The 25,705-nt window shown below is 39.2% G+C and overlaps 9 non-coding genes across 9 annotated transcripts; 1 reads left to right on the plus strand and 8 right to left on the minus strand.

The window, feature by feature from the left end:
• Positions 1-12,119: 12,119 nt before the first annotated feature.
• Positions 12,120-12,192, minus strand: trnam-cau. Its single transcript has one exon. It is a non-coding gene; the product is annotated as a tRNA-Met (tRNA).
• A 1,185-nt stretch (positions 12,193-13,377) lies between these two features.
• trnav-aac lies at positions 13,378-13,450 on the minus strand. Its single transcript has one exon. It is a non-coding gene; the product is annotated as a tRNA-Val (tRNA).
• Positions 13,451-15,183: 1,733 nt separating this feature from the next.
• trnam-cau lies at positions 15,184-15,256 on the minus strand. Its single transcript has one exon. It is a non-coding gene; the product is annotated as a tRNA-Met (tRNA).
• A 709-nt stretch (positions 15,257-15,965) lies between these two features.
• On the plus strand, positions 15,966-16,037 carry trnag-ucc. The gene has a single exon. It is a non-coding gene; the product is annotated as a tRNA-Gly (tRNA).
• Positions 16,038-20,646: 4,609 nt separating this feature from the next.
• On the minus strand, positions 20,647-20,719 carry trnak-cuu. Its single transcript has one exon. It is a non-coding gene; the product is annotated as a tRNA-Lys (tRNA).
• Positions 20,720-21,082: 363 nt separating this feature from the next.
• Positions 21,083-21,155, minus strand: trnam-cau. Its single transcript has one exon. It is a non-coding gene; the product is annotated as a tRNA-Met (tRNA).
• Positions 21,156-22,555: 1,400 nt separating this feature from the next.
• trnav-aac lies at positions 22,556-22,628 on the minus strand. Its single transcript has one exon. It is a non-coding gene; the product is annotated as a tRNA-Val (tRNA).
• Positions 22,629-24,408: 1,780 nt separating this feature from the next.
• Positions 24,409-24,480, minus strand: trnam-cau. Its single transcript has one exon. It is a non-coding gene; the product is annotated as a tRNA-Met (tRNA).
• Positions 24,481-25,143: 663 nt separating this feature from the next.
• Positions 25,144-25,216, minus strand: trnav-aac. Its single transcript has one exon. It is a non-coding gene; the product is annotated as a tRNA-Val (tRNA).
• Positions 25,217-25,705: the final 489 nt, after the last annotated feature.

A 25,705-nucleotide genomic window follows, 5' to 3' on the forward strand; every position in this document is an offset into this window, starting at 1 on the left:
AAGGAAACCTATCTCCAATATACTTTAATTAAAAAACGTGTACCCTGTTTGTAAGAAACCTGACTGTATCCAGTGAAATTCTCTCTTCATTTACTGCTGGGGATAGGAATTGTCAGACGGTCCCTAACTGCTGAGCAGGGAAACAATCATACTTATGAACAGCAGGGGGAGCCCCCGCCTTACTTCCCAGCCATGCAGAACTCAAGCAGCTTTGTTTATGACGCTCCCTAAGCAGCCCAGACCACACTGAGCATGTGCACAGTCTTAGTCTTGCAAAGATGTTTAACAAAGTTACAAGATGGTGACCCCCTGTAGCCAACTTTGAAAGCATAAATTATTTGTTTTATTAGGCTTTGTGGTGCAGTAAATTCATGTTTATGTTTAGTATACAAAATACAGAATTTCTAGCCTTATTCTATTTTAGACTTTCCTTGTCCTTTAATTGCTAGTTGATCCAGAGGAAAGCAAAAAAAAAACATCTTCTGAAGCCTCTCCAATTTGGCTCAGAGGGGTAAAATCCTTCCTGACTCCAAAATGGCAATGGGACCAGTCCCTGGATCAACTTGTACTATGAGCTATCTCCCATATCCCTGTATTCCCTCACTTGCTAAAAAACAATTCAACCCCTTCTTATACCTATCTAATGTATCAGCCTGTACAACTTCCGAACCTCTTTTCTTCTAATTGGAATGGGTGACATTGCATCAGCTGGAAAGACCTACTGGTAAATAAATCATTAGAGAGATTATTATATGATCCCCTTATATATTTATACATAGTCATCATATCACCCCTTAAGCGCCTCTTCTCCAGCGTGAACATCTCCAATTTGGCCAGTCTTTCCTCATAGCTAAGATTTTCCATATCTTTTACCAGCTTAGTTGCCCTTCTCTGTCCCCTCTCTAATACAATAATGTCCTGTTTGAGTGATGGAGACTAAATCTGTACGACATATTCTAGATGGGGCCTTACCAGCGGTCTATACAGTGGAAGAATGACCCCCTCCTCCCTGCATCAATTCGTTCAGCAAACAGGGCAGGGTGCAAAGTGCAAAAACATGACATGAGTGTGTCTTCATTTTGTAATACAGCTTCCAAAAAAAAGAGATGCATTTTATATCTGACTAGATGGAAACAGGTCACAAGTCACAAACTAGCAGGTCCCCAGTGCTCCCCAGAAAGCGGTTGGGTGTCATGCCGCCCCTCAGATTTTGCCTTTGTGGTCTCGCCACAAATCCGGGCCTGCCCCTGTATGTATGAATGACTCCTCTTTGTCTGTTTCCTGGGATGAAAAAAAACTTTGCCAATGTAGCTGTTTTACTAAATATCTTGCATAACAAGAAACTGTTGTTTCCTGTTTTCTGTGACAGTCATCTGTGTATTATAAATACAGTAAAACCTCAATTTTACATCCACTGCTTGTTTTACCACATTTGGCATCATTTTGCTGGTGGTCCCATCAATATATAAGGCACAATACATCTCCCTGATTTTGGATTTTCATGGATTTTATGTCGATTTTATGGTCCCCAGAAAAAAAAAGTAAAATGGGCGTTCTACTGTCGGTCTGTTGTATTTCCAAAAAGCATTAATTTGCTCTTCTAGACCGGGCCATGTTTATGTTGAACTCACTGCCCAGAGAAATTTTTGTGTCCTGAAATTGCCCAGGTTTATAAATTAACATTTCAGTCTTGCTAGGACCAGAAAAAAATGTTCACCATCCTTGGGCATGTACTGACAATAAAATAATGATATTAACAATAGAATAATGAGAACACCCTATTCCATGACGGGTAATGGCTAGTATTTAGGACTATTAATATAAATTAAAGATCAAGACCCCTTGTACATACAAGGCCAGACCTAAGGCAGATAAGGGGGAAGGGAAGGCTGATGATAATGGTCTCAGGTAATCATACAATGACATGCTGACCAAAGGTCAAGACTCTGCAGACAGAAGTCAAACAACAGTGGGGCTCATTTATCAACAATGGGCAAATTTGCCGATGGGCAGTTACCTATAGCAACCAATCAGCGATTAGCTGTTGAAAGCCAGCTGCAAGTAAAACAATGAATGCAGCAATCTGATTGGTTGCCATGGGTTAATGCCCATGGGCAAATTTGCCCAGTGTTGATAAATGACCCTCACTGAGATACACAAGTGTTGCTTCGGAACTGCAAACACCCATCCTGTCTCAAACTAGAAGACATAGATTTTATGGTTTGTGTATATTGGAATCAGGGAAACATAAAACGATGTAACAGGTATTGCAATATTTACTATGGTAAGCTTACATGCCTTCTAATATAGGAGGAGGGCTTTTGACCATGTATGGTATTTCCGTGTACCCTTTGCGCTTATGGTAAATGCTCAGTAAAAAGGTATAAACGCTTGTTGTAAGAGGAGAGTCTTTGGGAAGTTCTCCTGTCACACTTAAGTACTATGCTGTGGTGTGATTGTGACAACTTCCTAGGCAAAACTCTTGTCTTGTTTGTCTTTGTCTAATAAATAACCTCACTTATTTGTATAGCCTTTTCTCTGAGTTTTGCTTTTATAAACGAGGTCTGAGTAATAAAATTACCAACAGTACATACAGACAGACATTAGGGGTCAGTTACTCACCACGCTGGAGTTGCAAGGCCATAAATTTCTCTGCAGATGTTGGATGAGCCCCCACCCTGTTCATTAACACTTTCACTGCTAGCCTATTTGGTCACTTGTGGTACTTTTAGTGCCAGACAGATCCCCCTAATCCAAAATGGGTCTTTCTACTCCAAGCTAAAGTTGGTGATTTTGATGTTTCTAAAAATCATCTTAAAGAAGAATTCAACCCCTTTGGCAGTGGCGGAACTACCGGGGGAGCAGGGGGTGCAAGCGGGCCAGGGCCCGCATCCCCTCAGCAGCCCGTGCACCACAGAAAATGCGGCAATACGTAGGGGGACGGGGCCCGCCTGCGCGTCACGCACCAGGGCCCACCCCCTCTAGTTACACTTCTGCCCTTCGGCACTAAAATCTCTCTCCCCTGTGTTGTACCCCCCCTCCTTCCCCCTGACCTACCCCCCCAGGCAAATGCCCCATACTTGTTACTGACCCCTCTGTGCAGTTCCTCTCCTGTTGAGTTCATGCAGCCATGTTCGCCCGTGCACTCTTCTTCCTGTATTCACTGGCATTTGGTGGCGCATGCGCAGTAGAGGGATTTACCGTTAAGGATCTACTGCGCATGCACCCGAAAGTCACGAAGTTTCCAATTTCTTTTTTCGGAAACTTTGTGACTTTCGGCACATGCGCAGTAGATCCTTACCGATAAATCCCTCTACTGCGCATGCGCCACCAAATACCTGCAAATACAGGAAGAAGAGTGCACGGGCGAACATGGCTGCGGGAACTCAACAGGAGAGTAACCACACGGAGGGGTCAGTAACAAGTAAGGGGCATTTGCCTGGGGGGGAGACAGGTCGGGGGGAAGGAGGGAGGGGGGCAACACAGGGGAGGGGTTGAATTCTCCTTTAAAGCTTCTACTTTTGTCTTGCCGAGCTTCCCTTGGAAGACTTATCAAGTGCAGGATAGAAATAAAACACACATACACAATGATCAATATCAAGTGAGAATAATATTTTGTAAGAAAATTAATACATCGCTGATTGATTATGCAACATCATTTGAAAGGGACATGAGCTGGGAAACCCCAGAACACAGCGAACTCTCAAACCAGACCAATCCGGAAAGGTTCTACACAACACGTCTGCTTGTAGATGAATTTCCGAAGCCCCCTCAACTGAGTTCTCTTTTTTATACTAGTACAATAATAAAATGATCAATCATAGCAGAATTTGGCCATAATCCTAATTGTGGATTTATAATAAAATAATGGCCATATGCCCAGGAATATGACCATGAGCTTTCTTCAACATGACAATCATGTTCGTACTATATCTGATTTCCCTTTCCTGATCTCTAGCCTTAACATTTCCCAAATAATGTTTAGTGCTTTTGTCGGATGGTATTGGATCAACAAAACGCACCTGACAAGTTGGATGTAGTCCTGTGGGTCAAAATATAATGTGACTGATAAAAAATATCTGCTGTGTAAACTACATGGAAAATTTTCCATGTACACCATTCTCTGATCCAAATGCTGCCAGGAGCAATTCTGGCCCATCCGCCACTATGCACTGGTTTTTTTGTACCAGAATGGGTTGGGGAGGTCCACAACATTGGAGGTCCAGGAGAGCCGAAATTCAGCTCTTAAAGTTACAGGAGCAGCATTGTTTTGTGGGGTGCTGCATGCCCCTGCATGGTGCATCTTCATCCAATGAGAAAAAATCTAATAGTGCCTGACCAACTTTTTCTATCCATCGAAATACATTAAATGCCGAATATAGATGAATGAACAAACTTCACCATCCAACTTTACATTCTAGCTATAGGGGGATCAGATTTCATGTCATCTTCTAAATGCTTTTGCATGCTGTTTTGTGGTATTGTGTGGCATGATCTGATGAAATCTGACCCACAAAATCTTCTAAAAGTCTCCCATGTAGTTTCACCATAAGAAATGACTGTCTATCAAGTCCGGGCCTGCCTGGAGCTACCACCAACTCTGCACCAATTGTCAGCTCCGGGGTTCCCACAGAGGCCTCATTAATAGGCGCAGATGCCACAAAAGAATCAGACGCATGCATTGCTCTCATGCTGAATGCCAGAAGTGATGCCAACCACACTTTTCATACCAAGGGGCAAACAGAATAATGTAAATTTTAACACATCGTCTGTAATTATGTCAGACACATTTTGCTCTGACAACTGCAATTAAAAAAAAGCCAAAAAAAGTGATTGCACTTAGCCTATTGCGGTGTGCAGGGTCAAACTGGGCCCCACTCCCCTGAACGACTGCCTCCGCACAGTGATGTGATGCAGCATGCATGTGCTGGGGGGTGGACATCAGGAGGAGGGAAGCCCTCGGTGGTTGCGAGTTGGGCCCTTGGCGTCACAGCCCTCGTCACAATACCCCACACCCTACTACTCCCTGTGTAGTATGTCTGGCAGATACCAGAGGGTGTCACAAGTGTCACTGCTGCACAACCATTTCATATATGAGAGCCATGTGATCACACTGCCATTGGTGATTTCTACTTCACTAAGGACAGAGTGATTTTTAACTGGTAAGGGGCTAAAATTGAGTTTGATATCCCTGCTTGGCCTGAGACAGGGTACTCCAAAGCCTGGTAAGCTCAACCATGCAGGTTTAGAGCTTGGATGCCTGTTTATGTGTTTATGGAGAGTGCTGGGAGCTGTAGTTCAGCAGAGGAGGACTTTGTGTGTTCGCACTATGCAGAGTGATGGGAGATATGCCATGAGGATGAAGAAAGCTGTGTGTGCTTCGCTGAATGGATTTCATTACTGTGGATACCCATCTGTGTGAATCCCCAGGCCTGGATTTGTGGCGAGGGCCCGGGCCTAGAGAGACAGAATAAATGGGGCAGCATGCCGCCCAGCCGCTTACTGGGGAGCTCAGCTCCCCAGTGCTCCGGAGGGGGTATTTGGACCACTCGCCAGACGCCAGGACCGCACGGCCTCGGGGTCCCCGCACACTAAATCCAGCCCTGTGAATCCATAGGGTGAGTTTTAGAAAGAAAGAAACCAGTGTGTCTCCTGTTTGAGAAACAGTTTTTGTTTGTGTGCCTGAGACGTGGGAGCAAATACCTTTATCCAGCAGGAGAGGTATTTGGGCAGGTAGCGCTACCTGGGAAACTTAAGTGCTCTTTGGGGAAAAGGAGCTGAGACTCTTTGTCCACCAGGAGTGAAGTGTGGGACTTGGATTGGACTGCAGATATTCCCAGGGTAGTGGGCATAATTATGTTGTGAATGCATATTTTACTTTAACTTTAATTTTATATAAAGTGTTTTATATATATATATATAGGCAACGGAAGATACCAAGGGGCTTCAGAATACGTAATGTGCCCACAGTGGGCCGTTCCAATGCTGATTTTTGCAGCCGCTGGTGCGGAATTCTAAACAAATGTTCCCTGGATCTAATGTTGCTTGTAATAGATGAATCTGGCAAGGAACTTGTTAAAGTGCGTACTGAGCTTGCTAATATTGAACACCAGTCTCATTCTATTCTCAAAGCGGATCAGTCCGTGAATTGGCTTAATAAATTGGAAAATAGTGTACAAGCATATAAGCAAGAGCTGAATGCTTTTAAACAAGCTAAAATCATTAAAGTCAATCAGGACTATAAGGACCGTAGAGTATACGGATGGTTAATTGGGAAGGCAGGTACAGACAGATATCAGCGTAGATATAAAAAGGGTAGAGACCTTTTAACCGTTGATAGCTCGGGTGACTCCCATAATTCTGACACGGATACCCCACGTGGGGGAATAGAATGTGTTTCTCAGGAAGGGTCATCGGCTGGTGGACATACCCAGGTTCATTTTTTAGGCGATGCAAACGCAAAAGGAAATATACCAGGCGGGGCGGTGGGAAGTCGAAGGGGCAGGCCACCCAGAAAGCCAAAACAGTGATATTCAATTTAAGCCAGCACACACTCAGCTTGGGCGAGGTTGCTCTATTGTCAAAAGGTTTATCCTTTGTTCCAGTGACAAAAAATGATGCTTTTGGTCTTGAAGTTGATATGTACAAATTTCAACGGAAATTGAAATTAAGGGATCATTTTAAGGATGAACTCAGTGGACAACCTCTTGAGAAATTTCGCCCTGTGAGTGTGTTTGAACCATCTAATGTGGCAACATCTATTAAGACATATTGTGCAATTACACAAAGAGAAATTTCAGAAACAGTAAAGAACTCTGAAAAATTTTATTCAAATTTAACTGCAGCGGAGAGAAAGGCACTCAACACTCTACGTGATGATAAAAATCTTATTATACGCCCTGCAGATAAGGGTGGTTCAGTGGTATTGCTGGACCGATCCTACTACAGGGAAGAGTTAATATCACAATTGTCCAATACTGATGTCTATGAGAGATTATTGAGAGATCCAGTCAACTCTTTTAAAGCTGAGCTTGATGGAATGTTAAATACAGCAAGGGCATCTGGGTGGATTAGTGAGAACTGCTTTAAGTATCTGGTGACTGATTTTCCAAAGTGTCCGATTATCTATACATTGCCCAAAGTGCATAAAAATCAGCACACCCCCCCTGGACGACCGATCATTTCGGCAAGGGGGTCCCTTTTTTCTAATGTGGCATGTTATCTTGATAGTTTCCTGCAACCTCTTTGTACTGATATGCCTTCTTATATTGCAGATACAGCATCTTTACTTGATATTTTGAAACAAGTGGATGTATTACCTGATAACACAATATTTGTGACGATGGATGTGTGCAATCTGTACACTATTATACCTACTGAGGATGGCATATCAGCATGTAGACAGGCTTTGGTGGGGAAGCACACGGGTAATCCACCAATTGAATTTTTATGTACACTGCTTGAGCTAGTACTAACCCGTAATTACTTCCGCTTTGAGAAAAGTTTTTTCTTACAAAAGACTGGCACAGCAATGGGCTCCAATGTGGCCCCCTCATATGCCAATCTGTTCATGGATGCTTTTGAGAAGAAATATATTTATCCAAATTATGGTGAACAGGTGCTTTTCTATCGTAGATTTATCGATGATATCTTACTGATTTGGCATGGGGACCACACTGGAGCCTTAAAGCTTGTGACTGACCTGAATGCTTTATCTACGCCTGTAAAATTTACCATTACATGTCATAGTGATGTTATAGATTTTCTTGATGTGAGACTTTTTAGAACAGCAGATGGGATTGGAACCACGTTATTTCGGAAAAATACTGACCGTAACACGGTTTTACATGCACATAGTTTCCACCCTCCTGCTGTTCTGAAATCTATACCATATACCCAATTTTTGAGAGTATTCAGGATAAACACTGATCTGGTGGTTGCAAAACAGCAGGCGTGTGAGATGCGAGACCGTTTCCTTGCTAGAGGATATACACTTGATTTCCTTGAGGAGGAGATGGAAAGGGCATATAAATCCTGTGGAAAAACTGATAAGATGGTGAATAAAACTGTAACAGCTCGGTCACAGAATATGACGTTTGTGACGAACTATATGCCGGTGAGTCATAAAGTAAAAGAAATAGTGAAAAAACACTGGCCAATACTACAGTTGGACTCTGGGTTGCCATTTACAAATATGTCCCCTCCTATGTGTACTTACCGCCGTGGTCGCTCATTGAGAGATATACTGATGGTCACAGATTTACAAAGGGGTGAGCCTGTAAGTTGGCTACCAATGATGAAGTTGGGATGCTTCCGATGTGGTGGGTGTAAGACATGTGGATGTCTGATAACTGGTGGTACCTTCTCCCACCCCCACTCTGGGAAGAAGTATAAGATCCAACATCGCTTAACTTGTACATCAGAATTTGTGATTTATTGCATTATGTGCCCATGTGGTTTATATTACATTGGGAAATGCGTCACTCCATTCCGGATACGCATGAATAACCACAGATCGGCTATCCGACTGGCATTATCCTCGGGACAATCTGAAATCCCCCTTGCGAGACATTTCTTTTTGCACAAACATCCTTTGCCTTCCCTAAGGGCGATATTGATTGATCATATCCCTACCTTACCAAGAGGAGGTGACAGAGCTAAGGCTTTATTACAACGTGAGGCGAAATGGATACGCATGCTTGATACAATTGCCCCTAGGGGATTGAATGAGATGCATTCACTGTCTTGCTTCCTGTGAGAACTTCAATAGGAATGATTTAGAATCTATATAATGAGAATTGATAATATTATCCCTCCTCAAGTGTGGATTAATGAAATTTGATGATTGTTTGCAAATTATAATGCTATACAAATCGTTTGGTTATATTTAAACGCTCGACATCACAGGTTCTTTCCTGTATTCATCAGCTGAAATGTTAGATAGATAGAAATCTAATGTATTTTAATCTTTCTTTTTTTAATATACTATTTTAGATGCACTCTGTCACAGCAATATTTATGGCACGTGGGTACTTTACTGTACTGTAATAGTAAGATTTTTGTTCACTAGTTTGGGATAATGTCACATCACTGTGATAATTGGATTATATCTGGGGATGATGGGGACTAATTCAGAATTGGAACCAATGGGGTTTAACTAGGCTGTTACGGATGAGATGAGGTTGAAAGTTTATACTGAAAAATTTTTATAATCAAAAAATTTTTTATAATCAAAAATTTTTATAAATTAAATTAATGAATTCAAGCAAATTTTGTGCGGTGCACAATAAACTCTTTTTCCATGTTCCAACTCTGGATGATGCCTTACCGTCTTACCTAGTTTTTTTAAGTGTTTTATTACTATTTATATCTTTTTAGCTGTGGGTCATTCAATATTTGCACTCTATGACCATCATGTTACACAGGTGCATGTTAACAGTGATAGATAATTAATTGGGGAGTGATGATTCTGTGGTTCTTCACTGATTGGTGGAAGGGGGGTTAAAAGGGTGTGTTTCACTACCAAGCACCATCCTGATGACGATCCAGTGGGATCGAAACGCGTAGATATGTGGTTGTTGGAATAAATTTTGCTATTTGTACTCATATGACTGACCCGTGAGTGCTTTCATCTGGTGGAGTATGAGGATTTTGGTGAGCACCCGGTAATTATTGCATAGAGTGGTGCGTGCCGATAAGTGGAGATATATATATATATATATATATATATATATATATATATATATATATATATATATATATATATATATATATATATATATATATGTAAGTAGATGCCGGTGCACACAGGGAATTTTTTCATATCAATAATCCTTTATTGTATCAACGTTTCGGTCCTCTATTGGGACCTTTCTCAAGATCCCGATAGAGGACCGAAACGTCGATACAATAAAGGATTATTGATTTGAAAAAATTGCCTGTGTGCACCGGCATCTACTTACCTATATATTTGAAATTCTGGGAGCACCAGGGTATATAACTTGTTGGCAAGCGTGTGCAGTGGCCTTGGAATGTGTATATATATATATATATATATATATATATATATATATATATATATATATATATATATATATATATATTTATATATAAATGAGTTCGCAGAGGACCAGCACACTGTTTTTCAAATGTCAAAAATATTTTATTTTTATATAAATATTTTATTTATATTTAAACGTTGGAGGAACTGTGATGTGAAAATAAAATATTTTTGACATTTGAAAAACAGTGTGCTGGTCCTCTGCAAACTTATATACACCCTCTTGGACACCCTCCTGGGCCCAGGTTGTACATTCTTACCATATACCACGTCCTGAGTCCCCTTTGCTAAGTGAAAGGTTACTGGGAATTACCTCTCATGGCATTGCCTCCACCTAATGGGATCTGGGAATACACCTGCACGTGGCTCCATTAGGAAAGATTAATCAAACACACTGCAGTAAAACACATAACTTTTTGTAAAATTAAAGGCAATATACAGAAAAAAAATGCTTGTTTGAAAACTACAGCTCCCAGAAAAAAATCATAACTATTTTGCAGTGTTGGGAGTTGAACCGGTCAGGGAAAACAGCTTTCCCTGACCAGGAACCAAACCCAAGCAGAAGCGCTAGAACCACTAGAGCACCAGGTAACTATGTCTAGAAATAACTTATAGTGTTTCAGTGTCGGAATGCAATAGAAATTTTGGGGGCCTAAATACATACCTCCCAACATTTTGGGCGAGCTCAGCACGGTGAAAATTGTTTTGACCACTCCCATTTTTGTGGTCACACTCCCTAATTACCATGTTCATTTTACAAAACTCAGCAGGTTTTGAACGTTTGAACATATTTCCGTGTTTTTTCCCCGGTTATTACAGGTGAATTGCCCTTTAAGCTGTGAGTCTAACATTTCCCAAGAGACCTGTTATCTTATATTGTTACTTCCTTGTCTTGAAATTGTTACAAAAGGAATTTATAAGCAGCTGTGACTATTCTGGGCTCTCTGCCAAAAGCCAATTAAGTTAGAAACTTTGTTTCTTTTTCTGGCTGTTCAATGCAGACAAAAACGGGGCTTTCCAGTACAAATGAGGGACTGCAGGTTGAGCTGTCAAAAGAGGGACTGTCCCTCTAAAAACGGGACAGTTGGGAAGTATATAATTTGCTGTGGGCCCAGTAATATCTAGTTACACCACTTGTTACACCACAATGCTTGTTTGAAAACTACAGCTCCCAGAAAAAAAAACATAACTATTTTGCAGTGTTGGGAGTTGAACCAGAGTTAGGTGCCTCCTCCCACCCAGAGTTGGGCACCTTCTCTCACCCAGAGTTGGGCACCTTCTCTCACCCGGAGATGACTTCAACAGTGTGGGATGTGCAGGAAAAGTGGGAGGAAACATGAAAAACATTACAAACTGTTCTGTCTTTGTAGCTTCATATCTAGTGTTGGTCTTATAGTGGTGAGCATAGCTGCCTTCCAAGCAGTTGACCCGGGTTCGATTCCCGGCCAACGCAGATTTTTTGTTTTATACTTTGGTTCCATACAGTAAGTGTCCGATTTCTTAGTCTAATATGCAAAGTATATTTTTCTCAGTACTAGTGAAGGGGGAATTTATTCGCCAGGCACGAATTCGCAGCAAATTTGCGCGATTCACCTTTGGCCAATAAATTCACGAAACGGGCGCAAAAATTTGCTGGCGGCAAAAAAAATGTTGGCGGCGACCAAAAACGGACGCCGGCGTCAAAAAACGGATGCTAGCGTAAAAAATGGATGCCGGCACCAAAAACGAGACGGCGGTGCCGTTCCGCAAATTTTTTGCCGTTTTGCGAATTGCGCAAATATTTGGTGAAGCTAAATGGCGCAAATTCGCCCATCACTACTCAGTACCAATATCATTAGTCCAGAAATTCTATGTGCAGCTATAAAAGTAAATAGCAAAACAAATGAATTCCTGGTGTGACAGCCTTGACATATACAGAATATATTGCCAATACCTAATTGATCTGAGTTTGAAACAGCTGTAATTACATTGTGTATATTAGTTATTCTTTATTTGATATCCATTATTTGTGTAAATCTAATTTAATCATTAAATTTGTCCATGTACTACTCAAAACATATGCCCCGTGTGAGGATCGAACTCACGACCTTCAGATTATGAGACTGACGCGCTACCTACTGCGCTAACGAGGCAACTGATGGACATTGTGGTTTTTATGACACACATTTTCTATATCTAAAATATCCAGAATACAATTACTTTCTTACATATGCACAAATATTTTTTCTTTTAACATCTCCTTCAACATTATTGAAACACAAACTCGCAATCTCTTGCTCACACATACATTGTTCTTCATATAAAATGATACAGTCATTGGCCAAGAATTATTTGCAGATACTGGACCACTATATATAGAGAGACATAGATAAGACAACTTTCAGCCCTGAATTGTTTAATGAAACTTAATTTCACACCGTTTTTAGTTACAGTATTAAAACGCCATTAAGGTATTAATAAGTGCCAGTTTCGGATTAACCCTTGAATAACAATAAGTGTAAAAGAAAATGTGCATTTCTTAAGTTAAAAACGTATAAATCAAAAACAACCATTTTAAAAACAGTATGGTTGAAACAAAAGTCAATAAATGTCGTCAGTCGCAAGTAAGTTTCATCTAGAAGTGGTAGGCCGTTTTCCAATGTGTATCTTAAAGGACCAGTAACATCAAATTTTTTTTTTCAAAAATTCGTTAGTACATAACGAAAAAATAACACCAACACAAAAAATTTAAAATAGCAAAGCCTTTATTAAGAAATAACTTACAGAAACTCCACTTCCTGTCCTCTTCAGAAACGGCGAAAAGGCGACCATCCTTCCTGCAGCGCTCGATTTGTCCTCCCTGGCTAGCTCCAATATTCTACTGACAGCGTGTGAAGTGAGGTGAAGAGAGTTGAAGCTGCGGATCAAGACCCTGCGGGACCGACACATGAAGACCTTCCTGCTGTACGAGTGCAAGAAAACCAACTGGTGCAGGCAGCCAAAGATGCAGACAGTTTCCTGGGAGCAAGCAGTTCTCCCTCCACAGGCAGCGGAGCGCTGAGGTGAGCTGAGGTGAGGTTCACCTCACTTCACACGCTGTCAGTAGAATATTGGAGCTAGCCAGGGAGGACAAATCGAGCGCTGCAGGAAGGATGGTCGCCTTTTCGCCGTTTCTGAAAAGGACAGGAAGTGGAGTTTCTGTAAGTTATTTCTTAATAAAGGCTTTGCTATTTTAAATTTTAATTTGTGTTGGTGTTATTTTTTCGTTATGTACTAACGAATTTTTGAAAAAAAAAATGTGATGTTACTGGTCCTTTAAGGCCAACGGCAAAATGCTTTGTTTCTGCCCGGTCTCGAACCGGGGACCTTTCGCGTGTTAGGCGAACGTGATAACCACTACACTACAGAAACCTCCTGCCGGGGCATTTGCAAAATCTGCTCTTCATGATAAAGCAGAGTATTTGAATGGCTAATTTCATACAATATTTATGTCTTTACATTAGCACTGAAAAAAATTATTGTTTTTAAATAGGTATAGATTTGTTTCCACAATCAAAATAGACGATATTTCATTTTGTCACCTTCTAGTCTGTAAAATAATAAATTAGATACAAGAAATGTTTCTAAAAGCTAATGATTCCTTTACAGACAGGTAAACAGATAATATAACTTCTTGTTGGTTGTTTTCTTATCTTTCCCATTCATCTTGTGTAGATTATCAGACATCTTTGTGGTGATATAAAAAAAAAGCAAAGATCTGCTGACTCATTGACACGTTTTCTGGAGAGACTGAGCAGAAATTATACAAATGGTAAATAATAGACAGGCCCAAGTACACAGAAAATGTCCATGCAGAAAAATAACAATCATCTCAGCTGACCAAGAATTCCTTCTGGGGAATTATGCTTCAGAAACATGTCCAAACCCAGACATTGGGTTATCCAAGTACCAAGTAATGAATATGCTGCTTTTTGGAGTTGACAGCGGATGAAACATTGCAATATCAATATATATAATATTAAAATATGAGTTACTTTCACCATAGAGCAGTGTCAGGGCTTTCTGCCTTGAATTGTTTCAAAAGAACTTAATTTTGCACCTTTTAGTTGCTGTATAGAAATAATATTAACATATTAATAGGGATTAGCACCCAACTGTCAATTGAAAAGCCCCCGTTTTGGTTTAACCCTTGAGTAAAAATAGGTGTGAAAAGACTTGTTTGCATTTCTAAATAAAGTTGACCATTTTTCAAAAAAAGTGTAATTTATAAAAAAAAAAAAGTATCTTACCAGCAGTTTAAAATAAAACAAAAATTAGTTGTATTATTTTGCTGGTTTAGGCTGATAAAAATGGTTTAGATAAAAAAGTCCGGAGGGAATATCTCATGAATTCTGTACTGTATTAACTAAATGAGAGCTGCATATTGTATCTAAGTTTAGGCCTTTTGTGCTTTAAATGCTGTTATTCTCTCAGGGAGAACCCTAATAGTTAATGTCCCTAATTGTCAGTCACAGTTTTTGACATATAAAAAGTGTAGTAGACAAAACATTTTCAAGTATAATAACAACAAAAAAAAGGTTGTTTCTGCCCTGGGGACATTTCACGTGTTAGGCAAAGTGATAACTACTACACTACATGAGATAGACCTCCTTTTTTTGCCATACAGGGTGTTCATTTTGCTGTGCCTTGTTGGTTGGATAGTTCCCCCTAGCAACCAGAGTTGAAGATTTGTCCATAGGTTCTGCTCAGAAACAGACTTCCAGGACTATGTCACATGCTCCTTTTTCTTCTGACATAATCCTACTCTCTAAGCAAGTATGCAGGAACTAGAGGAGCATGGATGCTTTGCACACTAGGATGTACATTTTCATGTTAGGTAAGTATGACCACAAAACCACTGTAACTCATGCTTCAAACAGGAGTTCACTTCCTGAAGATCTAAAACAAAAGCTAATAAGCAAATTATCTTCAGGATCACACCAGAACAAGAATTATTCTGAATGAGCCACAAAATGCTGAATGCTCAAGATAGTCCCGTTACCATGTCCTAGTTCTGATGCTAATTTCTCAGTACTCAAATATGAAGTTTTCCATAACAAAACATATTCGTTTTCATTGAATGTGTTTATATTACTCAAAATACATGCCCCGTGTGAGGATCGAACTCACGACCTTCAGATTATGAGACTGACGCGCTACCTACTGCGCTAACGAGGCAGCTGATATATACATGCCTGTATATTTTTATTTGTATATCACTCCTTGAAGGTAACAAACATTGGAATAAAAAGTAACAGTAAGTGCATTGTTAGAAATACAATTCATATAAATATAAAATACAGATTAAGTGCTCAATGTCAAGGAAACAAAAGGCTAGAGGACCCTACCCTGTGTTGCTTATAGTCTAAAAGGGAGGGTAACATACAGACACAATTCAGAGGGGTATTAAGGTGCTATAGGTTACAGTTTGTTACACTGTTATATAAGTGCTGGTTCCCTGAAATGTGCCGCCGGCAAATAAATTCGTGAATTTGCTGTGAAAAATCACTGGCAAAAATTAACATTAATGTGCATCAAATGACGGCAGTGTTGAATTTTCCTTGTGAGGCAACATCGGGCAACTTCGGAAAATGAAGCACTGTGAGTGCCATCCCACTGGCGATTCCTCATTATAGCCAGCGGGAAGGTAGGGGAAGGCAGATCAGGGAGATTGTCACCCAGAAGAAGAGGCGATTAGTCGCCAGGCAACTAAATCTCCCCGAATCTCCCCTTGTGTCCTTACCCTAAGGCTTGCACATTCTGTTTTATGTCACACTTGAGAAAGGGCACGCAAGCCTGAAACATGTTGTGTGAACTGTAGTCCATAAATAAAAACCAAAGGTCAGGAGGACATTTTGGAGAACATTTTGGAGAACCTATGCAATTGGCGTTGGTGGTATAGTGGTGAGCATAGCTGCCTTCCAAGCAGTTGACCCGGGTTCGATTCCCGGCCAACGCAATAATGCTTTTTGCCTGTATACTTGGCTTCCAATTTCAGTAGATACATTAGCTTTTTATTTTTCATTGTAGTTCGTCACCAATAAGATGAGCAAACAATTTATCAAATAACCACTCATCCACAGCTAAGCAATAGCTGTCCAAAATCTTTAAACCATAACTAAAGAAATATATGATAGCCAGTATTTGAACAACACCTCAATCCCGTTACTTCAAGCAAACCAGTTCAGATGGCGGATCTTATTAACATACTAAAACCTAATTTTTTAATCCATAATCCATGTGCATATGACACATCTAAATGGATCATCTACCTTTTCGATTAGAATTAAAACACAACTTTTATTAGTTAAAATCACTTATTAAAACTTTAGCCCTAGTATTGTCACCATATCAGCATCTGATGTATGCCTTTAGGGGTTTTTCATTTCTCCTATACGTCTCCTTTAAGTGTTTATCTAATTTTATAGTCAACAATGAATACTATATGGTGGAAAGTGGAAAACATTTTTATTAAGAACCAAGATGGCAGGACCTGGTGCTCTTGATTCCCAACAGCTCCCCTATTTTGTTAAATTCCTGTTCTGGGCAGGATAACATACATTTAGGGTCTACTGGAGCTACAGTCCCTGTCCATGTTTTAAATGAGAGGTGGGTGTGTCTTAATGATCCCTGCCAGAAGCACAGTAGGAGGGGAAATTTCCACCCTTGTGTTACTGCAGCTGACATTTAAGGGGCGGGAAACAGGAGGTCAACAAGAAAAAAGAAATTAGACAATTTGTCCTTATTTAAACAATAGTTTTGATTTTTAGGGACTTTTGCTATTTTTATGCTTTCCAGAATTATATACATAACAGTGCATGAAATATGAGACACCATACACATTTCTAAAGAAGGTTTGACCTAAGAATAGAAAAAAATTAGTTTTAGCCACAGCAAGAAAAAATCCTTTAAAATAAATATGACTTTGAAGATAATAATGACTATTTTAAAATAAATATTTACCAAATTATTAATGTATTTTGATTTAAAAAAAAAAAGTTCAAAACTAGCAGAGGATGGTTTCGATCCATCGACCTCTGGGTTATGGGCCCAGCACGCTTCCGCTGTGCCACTCTGCTTGTTTAAGACTTTTCATGTTATGGGTAGATAAAGCTATTTCAATGCAATCTGCAAGTTTCATTTTACATTTTTTGTTACATTTTTTAACATTTAAAAAACTGAAAGAGACATACAGTTAAGTAACTGGTGGCCCTGCCCACATTGTAGCCGCATCCACCTATTTACATGGTTGAAACAAGGGACAACTTCCAAGCATTTCATAGCAGACACAGTGGTGGCTTTCAAGCATTTAATGATAGACACAGTGATAGCCCCAAGCATTTACACAATTAATTGTTTATAATGCCCTCAGTACGTGATGATTTCAATAATAACACCTTCAGGATATATAGTAGGTTAAACAGTCATGATTTTATGTCCAATTCCTTAAGTACATTTTCAGAGTAATATAATTGTACAATATTATGTATAATACTCTCATACAAAATAAATACTATTTATATGAACTAATACCAAATCCCACGCGGAGACAACACGCTAGCGAAAACGATTTCTGTTTCCCACTCTTCCCACTCCAGCACTAGTACTGTTTCAAGTTTTGGCACTGCTTAGCAGAAGCTCGGCATGTAGCTGCCAATCCAGGACTAGGGGCACAAAATGTTGGGAAGTTGGGAAGTATGTGATATGCAAATTTTCCCTAAAAGCCAAAGTGATTGATTAAAAAATTCTTTTAACTGTTAAACTTGGAGATGGGTTCATTTTGCTTTGGGGTTATGTGGCAGATGATGGCATAGGCAAATATGTATGTATATAGGGAATAATGGATTCAGCTAATCAGCTAATTCTGGATGCCAACGTTCTGAGTGCTAGCCAAGAAGGTTAAAAGGGGATCTAGTTCCTACAACAACACAATGATCCAGCAGTTGACCCGGGCATTTCAAGTGCACAGAGGCCCAATTCCCACATAGAGGCCCAAACAGCTCCGACCAGCCCACTAAATACTGACTTTCTATAGGATCTTATATCAGCCCCTCTGGCATTTGCCAGAACCCACAGATTGCCAGTCCGGGCCTACAAAGATCCTAAACATAACTCAAAAGTTACCACAAGCTACTTGAAGAAATGTAAGTTAAAATGTCTCTCAGTTCCCATCACTAAAAATCTGTTGGTGGATCTTATATATGCAAGATGGTGCAAAAAGGTCTCAGACATAGAAGCGATCTCCAAGGAAAATGGACAGAAATCCCTACAATAAGGAAAAAATTACTGGATACAAAAGATACCCCCCTGATGGCATCCCTGCATACATTATCTCAGTGCTGTCCAGCCCATGTCTCCCCTTGTGTGGCCCCAGGCAGGTTTAGACTGAGGATCAAAATAGGCCCTGGCATTTCAGGTACACAGAGGTTCAATCATCCCACACAGAGGCCCAATCAGCCCCCACCAGCCCACTAAATAGTGACTTTCTATGGCATCTTTAGCAGCCCCTCTGGCATTTGCCAGAACCCATAGATTGCCAGTCTGGGCCTGGCCCCAGGACTGCCTTTATAAATCATGGGACCATGCAAAATTTTCTGGGCCCCCTGGTCCCGCCCACCCCCCAAGCCATACCCCACATCTCACCCACCCCATACAGACATACAGAGCTACAACATTAAACCCCCCTAAGTTATAAAAAGGCATTGGTGATCTGGGCCTGCCTACAAGTAAAAAAAATACTTATGGCCTGGGCCCCCCATGTTACAAACAAACTACACCATATCTTCTACATGGACTGTTAGAAGCAACATTCAGAAAGGAACCAGGGATGGGTGAATTTTTATGGCTTGTTTCGCCGTGGAAATGACACCCGTATACTTGTATGGCGTCGTGCTGGTACCTCAGAAACATGCAACAAGAACAAAGACAACCAGACTACTCACTCCCCAGGAGCAGGTCCAGACTGAGAATTAAACTAGGCCTTGGCATTTCAGGTACACAGAGACCCACTCAGCCCACATAGAGGCCTAAACAGTCCCCACCAGCCCACTAAATACTGACTTTCTATGGCACCTTATAGCAGCCCCTCTGGCATTTGCCAGAACCCACAAGTTGCCAGTCTGAATAGGTTGTTAGCCTCCTATCCACAAAATTCTTTATAGGATCTTAGCACCGAAGTCATAAGAAGATGATTGTTAGAAATGTTATTATGATATTATTATTATAATGTTGATATATAATGTTATTGCAATCGACGGAAATCCTATTGTACAATCAATATTAACCGACAGATGTGTCAAAAATTCCAAAAAAAATCCACTGGTGGCCAGGACCCTCCTTTAAGTAAAAAAAAAAAAAAAAAAAGCATTGGTGGCCAGGTCCCCCCAAAATTTTTAAAATTGCTTGCCAGGGTTTGGCTCTTAAGGGGGGGCCTAGCCATGCTTCACTTACTTGATTATCCAGGCCCTCCTGCTGTCAGAGTACTGCAAGCTTCAGATGAGAGGACTGGACATCCCATATGTGCATGATTTTTCTTCTAGTCCCAGTAAAGCTGCATTGGGATTAGATAGGCTGGAGTGGAAGATCCTATAGATCCAATACCTGTACAGCTTTACCAGGACTTATCCTTAAACGACCAATGAGGGCACAGAGATCTGAATAGGAGACTGATCATACACACACACCGGAGCTCCTGTGCTCTTTTCTGAAGCTTGCAGCATGCTGACAGCAGAGGGGGCCGGCTAATCAAGTAAGTGGAGCATGACCAGGCCCACCCCCATTACACACAAATACCTGCAGGCCCGGGACAACTGTCCCTCCTGATGGCAGCCCTGTGTGGCCCCACGTGAAAGTCTGGCTGCTGTGACTGCTTACCTTGGACCAAAGCACTGATTTGAAAAAGAGACTGGAATATGAATAGGAGAAGCCTGAATTGAAAGATGAGTAAGAAAAAGTAGCAATAACAATAAATGTGTAGCCTTACAGAGTTTTTTAGATGGTGTCAGTGACTCCCATTTGAAAGCTGGAAGGAGTCAGAAGAAGAAGAAGGCATACAATTCAAAACTATAGAAAATAAATACCAATTTAAAAGTTGCTTAGAATATATGGTATAAGGTAACTATTAACTTAAAGGTGAACTACTCCTTTAAAGGACCAGTAACATCAAAGTTTTGTTAGTATACCACGAAAAAATCCCCACCAAGACTAATTAAATGTTAAAATTGCACAGCCTTTTTTAAGAAATAAGTTACCAAAACTCCGCTTGTGCACCTCTTCAGAAAAGGCAATGATGATGGTGATCCATCATGCGGCCCTCGATTTCTCCTCCCTGCCTTCCATATAGGAGATAGCAAGGGAGGAGAAATTTAGTGCTGCACGATCGTCGCCGTGTTGCCTTTTCTTTGGTAAGTTATTTCTTAATTAAGGCTGTGCGATTTTAAAGTTTAATTAGTCTTGGTGGTTTTTTTGTGGTATACTAACAATTTTTTTTTTTAAAAAAAAATTGACATTAATGGTCCTTTAACTATATCTTTTACATTTTTGAAACATCATGCAAACTGAAAATTGTACGCCCAACGTGGGGCTTGAACCCACGACCCTGAGATTAAGAGTCTCATGCTCTACCGACTGAGCTAGCCGGGCAGGTGAATCTATCGTGCAGGCTTTAGGCTACAATGCACAACACTGCTCGGTGACATCTTACATCTTAGATTTTTCTTACCAATCTCTTAGTCTAATATTCAAAGTATATAGATATTTGTCTCAGTATCAATATCATTAGTCCTGAAATTCTATGTGCGGCTAAAAAAGTAAATAGCAAAACAAATGAATTACTGGTGTGACAGCCTTGTTGTATACAGAATTTATTGCCAATTCTCAATTGATATGAGTTTGAAACAGCTGTACTTACATTGTATATATATAAGTTGAACTTTATTTTATATGTATTATTTAAATAAATCTAATTTAATCGTTAATCTTTAAATTTGTACTACTCAAAACATATGCCCCGTGTGAGGATCGAACTCACGACCTTCAGATTATGAGACTGACGCGCTACCTACTGCGCTAACGAGGCAGCTGATATATGCATGCCTGTATATTTTTATTTGTATATCACTCCATGAGGGTAACAAACATTGGAATAAAAAGTAACAATAAGTGCATTGTTAGAAATACAATTCATATAAATATAAAATATAATTACAATACAGATTAAGTGCTCAATGTCAAGGAAACAAAAGTCTGGAGGACCCTACCCTGTATTGCTTATAGTCTAAAAGGGAGAGTAACATACAGACACAATTCAGAGGGGTATTAAGGTGCTATAGGTTACAGTTTGTTACACTGTTATATAAGTGCTGGTTCCCTGAAATGTGCCCCGAGATGTTTATGACACACATTTTCTATATCTAAAATATCCAGCATACAATTATATATATATTTCTCACATATGCACAAACATTCTTTCTTTTAACATCTCCTTCAACATTAAAGGGCATGTAAAGGCAAAAAAATAAAATCCCATTTTTACTTTCTTTAATGAAAAAGAAACATATCTCCAATATACTTTAATTAAAAAATGTGTACCATTTTTATAAGAAACCTGACTGTATGCAGTGAAATTCTCCCTTCATTTACTGCTGTGGATAGGAATTGTCAGACGGTCCCTAACTGCTGAGCAGGGAAACAACCATACTTATGAACAGCAGGGGGAGCCCCCGCCTTATTTCCCAGCCATGCAGAACTCAAGCAGCTTTGTTTATGATGATCCCTAAGCAGCCCAGACCACACTGAGCATGTGCACAGTCTTAGTCTTGCAAAGATGTATAACAAAGTTACAAGATGGTGACCCCCTGTAGCCAACTTTGAAAGCATAAATTATTTGTTTGATTAGGCTTGTGGTGCAGTAAGTTCATGTTTATATTTAGTATACAAAATACAGCATTTCTAGCCTTATTCTATTTTAGACTTTACATACCCTTTAACTGAAAAACAAACTCGCAGTCACCTGCTCACACATACATTGTTTTTTATATTGTTTCATTGGCCAAGAATTATTTGCAGATACTGGACCGCTATTTATAACTAGTGATGGTCGAATTTATTCGCTAGGCGCAAATTCACTGCGAATTTCCGCTTTTCGCCTCCGGCAAATAAATTTGTGAATTTGCCGTGAAAAATCACCGGCAAAAATTTACATTAATGTGCATCAAATGACGACGGCGTTGAATTTTCCAGAAAAATTCGCAAAACATGCAAATTTTTCAATTTCATGGGGAAGCAAAATAGGACAAATTCGCACATTCGCTCATCACTATATATTCATTAGAAATTCATGTATAATTTTACAATTATCAAAAACAAAAGTCTCTATTTGTATCCAGTATAAACTAAAACATAAAGTTTCATGTTAGAAGTGGTAGGCTGTTTTTTAAGAATAACAATTTGTATCTCAAGGCCAACAACAAAATGCATTGTTTCTGCCCGGTCTCGAACCGGGGACCTTTCGCGTGTTAGGCGAACGTGATAACCACTACACTACAGAAACCTCCTGTAGGCCTGTTTTTCAAAATTTGCTCTTCATGATAAAGTAGAGTATTTGAATGGCTAATTTCATACAATATTTATTTCTTTACATTAGCATTGAAAAAGTGTATTGTTTTTCTAATAGGTATAGATTTTATAGGTTTCCACAATCAAAATAGACAATATTTCACTTTGTTACCTTCTAGTCTGTAAAATAATACATTAGATGCAATGATTATTTCTAAAACCTAATGATTGCTCTAAAGAAAAGTAAACAAATAATATAATAACTTGTTCTTTGTTTTCTTATCGTTCCACTATTCTTGTGTAGATTATCAGACATCTGTGTTGTGATATAAGAAAGCAAAGATCTGCTGACTCATTGATGCTTTTTCTGTAGAGACTGAGCAGAAATTATACAAATGGTAAATAATACACAGAACATTTGCATGCAGAAAAGTAGCAATCACTTCAGCTGTCCAGATACCAAGAATTCTTTCTGGGGAATTATGCTTCAGAAATAGTGATGGGCGAATTTATTCGTGGCGAATTTGCGCATTTCGCCGCCAGCGAATAAATTCGCGAAACGCCAGCGAAAATTCGCGGCAAAAATTCGCCGGTGTCAAAAAAAATTTTTCCGAAAAAACGGACGCCGGCGCCAAAAACGGGCGCCGGCGCCGTTTCGCAAATTTTTCGCCGTTTCGCGAAATTTGCGAATTTTTCTGCGAAGCGAAACGGCGCAAATTTGCCCATCACTATTCAGAAATATGGCCAGACCAAGACATTGGGTTATCCAAGTACCAAGTAATGAATATGCTGCTTTTTGGAGATGTAAGTAAATGAAACAATCCAATATCAATACATATAATATTAAAATATGTTACTATCACCATAGAGCAGTATCAGTCCTTTATGCCTTGAATTGTTTCAAAATAAATTGATTTCACACCTTTTAGTTGCTGTATAGAAACATCATTCATATATTAATATGGACTCAAAAAACACAAATAAAAAAAATTAAAACCAATTGCAATTTGTCTCAGAATATCACTCTCTATATCACACTAAAATTTTACATACAATTGTTTTTACAAAAAAAGTATCTTACCAGCAGTTTAATATGAAAAAAATTATTTAAACCTCTGACAGCTGTCGAGAAGCTAATCCTAAGTGTCAATGCAAATCATCAAACAGAAAATATGGTTCATATGTTATATAAGCTGATTTTATTTTAGCCGGTGGAGGGCAGGGGGAAGATTCCCTGAGATGTCCCCTGAGATGTTCATGACAATATCCAGCATACAATTAGTTTCTCACGTATGCACAAACATTCTTTCTTTAAACATCTCCTTCAGCGTTTACTGAAACACAAACTCGCAGTCTCTTGCTCACACATACATTGTTTTTTATATTGTTTCATTGGCAAAGAATTATTTGCAGATACTGGACCGCTATATATAACTAGTGATGGAAGAAACGGTGAATTTTCGCATTTCGACGCCGGTGAAAATTGATATTAATGAGCGTCAAATGACACTGGCATTGAAATTGTCGCCACGCAAATTTCAAGCAAAATTCGCAAAATGGGGAAAAATTTTTCACCCGTTTTGCAAATTTACAGTGAAATTTTTGAATTTTGTGGGAAACAAAATGGGACAAAATCAACCATCACTATATATAACCTTCACATCTATATAGTGTTAATACCGTTTATCATTATTGGCCTATAGACTATAAGGTTTGTTGCAGTTTATTAGAAATTCATGTATAATTTTACAACTCTCCAAAGAGTTGCTAAAAACTAGCAGAGGATGGTTTCGATCCATCGACCTCTGGGTTATGGGCCCAGCACGCTTCCGCTGCGCCACTCTGCTGGATAGTAAGCAAATCTTTTCATGGCTGTGTGTGTGTTGGTATGTGTATGTATATGTGTGTGTAAACTGTATTTATGTTGAAATTTTCACTTTTTTATGTTTTTTAGGTCAACTGATAAAGCATTGTAATAAATTAATTGTTTTATTCATACTTAATGTTTTATAGGCATCACATAATTAATTAGAATTCAAATAATATTCATTATTTCCTCTGTTAACATTGCACACATTTTACATTGCATGTTTTAAAAATATATTATTATGACAGCTAGTACTAAAATATGAGTTATCAGTAGAGAGCAGTAAGACAACTTTCAGCCCTGAATTGTTTAATGAAACTTAATTTCACACCGTTTTTAGTTACAGTATAAAAACGTCATTAAAAGGGTTTCGCAGCCTATTGGTGCACAAGTGCCAGTTTTGATTAGTTTTGATAAGTGTAAAAGAAAATGTGTGTTTCTTAAATGAAACACTTATGAATTAGAAATAACCATTTTAAAAACAATATGGTTGAAATAAAAGTCTTTAAATGTCATCAGTTGCAAGTTTCTTCTTTTGAACAGTCAAGTCTCTATTTGTATCCAGTATAAACTAAAACATAAAGTTTCATCTAGAAGTGATAGGCTGTTTTTCAATGTGTACCTCATCAAAGCCAAAAGATTTTGTTTCTGCCCGGTCTCGAACCGGGGACCTTTCGCGTGTTAGGCGAACGTGATAACCACTACACTACAGAAACTTCCTGCAAATCATGCTTTCCAAATCTGCTCTTCCTGATAAATCAGAGGATGTGAATGGCTAATTTCATACAATATTTATGTCTTTACATTAGCACTGAAAAAAATGTATTGTTTTTCAATAGGAACAGATTTGATAGGTTTCCACAATCAAAATAGACGATATTTCATTTTTCACCTTCTAGTCTGTAAAATAATAAATTAGATACAAGAAATGTTTCTAAAAGCTAATTTTTTTCTTTACAGACAGGTAAACAGATAATATAACTTCTTGTTTGTTTTCTTATCTTTCCCATTTATCTTGTGTAGATTATCAGACATCTTTGTGGTGATATAAAAAAAAGCAAAGATCTGCTGAATCATTGACACATTTTCTGGAGAGACTGAGCAGAAATTACACAAATGGTAAATAATAGACAGGCCCAAGTACACAGAAAATGTCCATGCAGAAAAATAGCAATCATCTCAGCTGACCAAAAATTCCTTCTGGG

Source organism: Xenopus laevis, chromosome 3L (genome assembly GCF_017654675.1).
Source record: "Xenopus laevis strain J_2021 chromosome 3L, Xenopus_laevis_v10.1, whole genome shotgun sequence".
Classification (NCBI taxonomy): domain Eukaryota; kingdom Metazoa; phylum Chordata; class Amphibia; order Anura; family Pipidae; genus Xenopus; species Xenopus laevis.